The 5,501-nt window shown below is 35.7% G+C and overlaps 1 protein-coding gene across 1 annotated transcript in view; it reads right to left on the minus strand.

The window, feature by feature from the left end:
• The window catches only part of LOC106871853 (sulfotransferase 1E1), a 15,870-nt gene that overhangs the window by 6,581 nt on the left and 3,788 nt on the right, over positions 1 to 5,501 (minus strand). The gene's annotated exons all lie outside the window — the stretch shown is intronic.

Genomic DNA, 5,501 nt, shown 5'->3' on the forward strand with positions numbered 1-5,501 from the left:
ATATATATATATATATATATATATATATATATATATATACAGAGTGCAGGGTGCACCTATAACCAGCTGGCGGGAGATCTGTCTGGGGTTCAACTAGTAGTAACATTGACCAGCCATATTGATGTGGCGATTAACTTTACTTCTTAGTATAGTGACAACTCTCATCTCTTATTGAAATTTTACAATAATAATATATATCTTTAAAAATGAGCTAAGAGAAATAACTCAAAGTGGTCAGACAAATGCCACACAGCATGAATTTTTGATTTATTAAAATAATCTCCGCTTCTGGAGGCTGTATTATAATTATCAAATGGCAATCATAACCAACTTCATTCGTGACAGAGGTAATTTCAAGATTGTAGTCATTCAAGAATCCATAAATTAAAAAAAAAAAGATTCGTTTTATTGTTGACGGAGTATACAGTATTATAGATCAAAGTATATAGTATTATAGATGCATTGCATCAGTTACGCACCGGATGCTAAATGACTGGGTTGTTAGCTAAAGTGCATACTCTTTGTGGATGGCAGTTATGGAAAAAATATAGCAGCCGCTCACTGTTATTGGAGGTGAGAAAGTATCAAATCCCATCGAAATAAAAAATATACTCTGCAACGTAGTACGTGAACTACCTGTCACTTTAGAAGAAATAAAAAAAAAATAAAGCAGAGAAGGATACGTCCATATTAGAAATTTAAAAAAATAGTGAAATGTGAAACAAATACAAAAACTCATGTAACCGAGCGTGACACAGTTTCGAAATGGTATTTGATATGTGATGACGTACTTATGTACGCTCAGTGGGTTGTAATACCTGTTTTTTGTTTTTGTTTTTGTTTTTTTGCAAAACCGTATGTTAAAAGAATTCCATATGGGATACCCAGGAATCGTGAGAATGAAAGTATTGATGAGAAGCTATGTTTACTGGTCGAATATGGATCAGGATATTCAAAAATTGGTGAAAGCCTGCAGGGGTTGTGCCCTGGCAACAAAGGCACCACGTGTAAAAATTCAACCTTGGCCCAACATTGACGTACCATGGTCAAGATTACACATAGACTTCGCTGGACCGTTAAATTGAGGGTATTATCTAATAGTCGCGAGTAGTTACACGAAATGGCCGGAAATATGTAAATGGAGGAAGCCAACCTCAAAAATAACGATGGAATTTCTGAACGAACTTTTTGCGCGATATAGCGTCCCATATATAGTGTCCGATAACGAAACATAGTTCACGTCAAAGGAATTAAAAACCTTTTGCAAAATGCATACAATGGAGCATATTACTACTCCGCCTTACCATCCGAGATCGAATGGACTGGCAGAACATTTCGTAGACACGTTTAAAACGGCACTGAAAAAATTTAGAAATGAACTACTAGCTGACGCAATTCTTAAGTGTTTACCGAATAACCCCAGCACCACATCAGATATGTCGCCGGCTGAACTAATGTTCGCCAGGAAAGTCAGTTCAGTGTTTGATAAATTACTACCGAGAAGAAAAGAAAAAATGGAGAGAAACACCAAAAATAAGATAAAATACTTCAAAATCGGTGACAAGTTTTTTTTTTAAATATACAGAAGCGGAAAGGAGAATTGGGAAGAAGGTATAATAAGTAAACGTTTAGAAAAAATAACGTACTTGGTAAAAGCTCATACGTGAGAACACAAGAGACACCTAAACCAACTGAAATAAAGGTTTACAGAAGAAAGAATAAGACATGAAGAGCCAATGGAATTTCTTTATGACATTTTTGACGTCCCGATATCTCAAGAAATAATCGAACCAACGAGTACAACAACTAGGAAAAGAAAGAAAACAGAACTTTTGAAAGTAGACCCAAAGCAAAAAAAAATATTCCAATTTCTTCCCGTGGAATTTTTAAAAAAGGTGGGAGAGAAGTGGTAATAAAGATAATAAAATAAAAATATTGACTTCCAACGAAAGTCAAACTCAAAAAGGGGAGATGTGGTGAAATTCTGACACTCCTGTAGAATAGCAAGCCAACTATCCTAAACCGTATAAAGACGCATGCGCACTGTCAGTGAAGACAGTGTGGTATGTGCAGACGCTTTGTGAAGACAGTCGTAGAAGTCATAAAGAGATGCTGTTTGTTACGTGTTGTTTTTCATTATAACCTTGTTATAAGTTCACGTTATAAAGTGGCATATGCAATGAGTTCAAAGAAGGACATAATAGCGTCGACGAGATATAACATGTGTCTTAAGAGCTTTTCACAGAAAGTTTGCTTAGGTGGAAGAATACAATTGATAATGAACATAATAGATAATTATCCATAATATTCACTATCAATTGTATTCGTCCACCTAAACAAACTTTCTGTGAAAATCTCTTAATCAATATTCGTGTTTCTTAATTGCCGAAAACCAGTATATTTAAATATCACATTTTGATTTTAAAAGCAAATTTGTTTCTGAATGTTACAATAGCTCTCAGCTACGTTTTGTTCTCTAAAAAGGTACGTGTCTATTTTTTCTATAAGCGTATAACAATGACTTACTTCATACTTCTCCACTTATCTTTTATCTTCAATTTTCTTAAATTGGATACGCCTACTATTAAGTTGCAGAACTTTGGCGAGATTTGGCTGCTATTTCTACCACGTCTACCCACCATGTAGAGGTCTGAACTTAATTTTCATTCACATATTTGCATTTCAAAAATATAACATAACCTTTTCCATAAATCAACTATCGTAAAAATTTTCTACCATGACCTCACATTTTCTATGTATGTGTGTACCTTAAAAGACGTGATTCGACAGAAGTCCAATAGAATAGTTCAGGAGTGACTTTGGATTTAATTATCCCTTACAGGTATTAAACTCCTCTAACTGATACCTATACTATATATATATATATATATATACGACGGGCTCCTTTCAGTCTCCGTCTACTAAATCCACTCACAAGGCTTTAGTCGGCACGAGATTACAGTTCAAGACATTGGACCAAGGTTCCGTACAGTGGCACTGAACTTGGATCCATGTGGCTGGGACGCAAGCTTCTTACCACGTAGCCACGCCTGCACCTATATGAGGGAAAAGAAATAACATTTCATTAACAATTGAACTTCTTAGATGATTTTATTTGTCATTATGTGACTGATGCTGATGGTTATTTTTTCTATGCAGTGATGTAGCGTTTTCTCATATCAAAAGCCTCCAAGTCCTACTATTAAATCTATTAAACATACCTCGACACACTTTTTTCTTCAAATAATCATTTGTTGCATATTTACACTGCACAACTGAACGCTATTCAGTGTGCTTTACAAACCTGCAGAGTTTTGTTCTGGGTTTGTATTTTCTGTTGCATTAGCACTACTTACACATAATACGTATGCTTGCGTATTTGCGTTATTTTCTGCATGTTGCGTATATATTTATGCATTAGGTTTGGTTTTGTGTTTCAATGCATCTTATTTAATCATTTCAAAGGCAGATACTATTATAGACATTTTTCACTGTTTTCAGACTACATTTGCATTGTGTCTTTTATTAATCTATCGTTTATACTTCCATAATTTCTTTAATAGTGTGTAGCCAAAGAGGTTTTTGGTAGTTTCTACGGGGAATGCTTTTATTCTGCACCACAATAAAATTCCTTCAGTTCCAGCTTCATTTTGTTTTCCTTTGTCCGGTGCTAATTGTAGTTGAATATTTGAGAAACGATTTGCTTATCCTCTCAGGCCAAGCCATCATCATTTTCTTCACGTACCACTTGAAAAATAAGGTATAGATAGAAAACAGGTGCTACTCTCCAATAAGATTAATAAAAAGTTAATGAGAATTTCGAAATTGGTGTAAATAAATGGGCTGACATTAACTATGCTGTTGAAGCTAGGCGAACAAAACAAGAAAGCAGCATATGCATTTGGTGCGCCACAGTAATCTGAGGTTGTGTGCAGGTACTTGAATCACTCTATGTATCTTCCATTTTTAGGTATCCTTATTGTTATTCTGTATTATTATTGCCACTGTTGTTACTTGTTCATTAATGTACATTTATTTTTATTTCATTTTTGTTCATTTATTTTTTTATTTTCTCATCTAAAGCGGAGAGCTGACAAGAATCATTAGCACACCCGGCAAAATACTTAGCGGTATTTCACCCGTCGCTACGTTCCGAGTTCAAATTCCGCCGAGGTCGACTTTGCTTTTCATTCTTTCAGGGTCGATAAAGTAAGTACCAGTGAAACACTGGGGTCAATGCTATCGACTAGTCCCCCACTAAAAAAAATTCAGGCCTTGTGCCTATAATCGAAAGGATTGTTATTGAGTGCATGCCATCAAAGTGACACTGGAGTAAAATATACGAAACCCAGTATACCCATTATGACTACTCGTCTCATAAGGGTACACCAAGCACATGCATCACAACCATATGTGCGTGACATGGTGATCTCATATCAAGATAAACAGCGCATGACGTTGCAGGTGAAGCCCAGTTAGAATTTTCTTCAGGTCGAGTTGCCCATCCCGTTCAAAAGGTCCCTGAATAAGGGTTGTTTAAGGATGGTGAATGAAACACCAATGTTTCCAGAGGTGAATTATCCAAACTCCAAAGAATTCCTCTCACCACATGGCTATGATGCTCTCCCACTACTTCTGCTCATGATCAGAGATGCACATATGGTCAGCCACTAAGAGACATGCTCAACTGGTTAAGGACAAACAACTGACAGACAAATCTGTGGCACTGAGCGGAATATTTGCTGTAGTCCATTTTTTATATCAAGACGAAGCAATATACATGTTAACACTTCCAATTAGTTAAGATCAGAAGCCATGAGAGACACCGTCTATTATTTGCCTTTCATCCTTTCGGGGTCGATGAAATAAAAGTACCAGTCAAGTGCTGGGATCAGTGAAATCGACTAGTCCCTTCCCACAAATTTCAGGCCTTGTGCCTACAGTAGAAAGGATTATTATTATTATTATTATTAAAGAATAAAATGTTTTGAATGACACAACAATGCACTATTATACAAACAATGGACTATAATAACTGTTGTAATTTAATCATCCATAATCTGATATGATATTTCGGAATAAAAATTCCTAGGGATATTTGAAGAAGAAATTTTTATTCCGAAATACCATATTAGACTATGGATGATTAAATTACAACAGTTCTTATAGTTCATTGTTTTTATCATAGTGCATTGTTGTCTCATTCAAAACATTTTATTCTTTACAAACAATACACAATGCTTCAAGCGAACTACAATGCTCTCCTATTATTATTATTACTAACTATTATTATTGAGTGAGAGAGCAGTGCATGCCATCAAAGTGACACTGGGGTAAAATATACGAAGCCCAATATACCCATCATGACTACCCGTCTGATAAGGGTACACCAGCCACATGCATCACAACTATATATACGCGACATGGTGATTTCATATCAAGATAAACAGCGCATGACCTCGCAGATAGGGCCCAGTTAGAATTTTCTTCAGGTCGAGTAG

Source organism: Octopus bimaculoides, chromosome 3 (genome assembly GCF_001194135.2).
Source record: "Octopus bimaculoides isolate UCB-OBI-ISO-001 chromosome 3, ASM119413v2, whole genome shotgun sequence".
Taxonomy (NCBI): domain Eukaryota; kingdom Metazoa; phylum Mollusca; class Cephalopoda; order Octopoda; family Octopodidae; genus Octopus; species Octopus bimaculoides.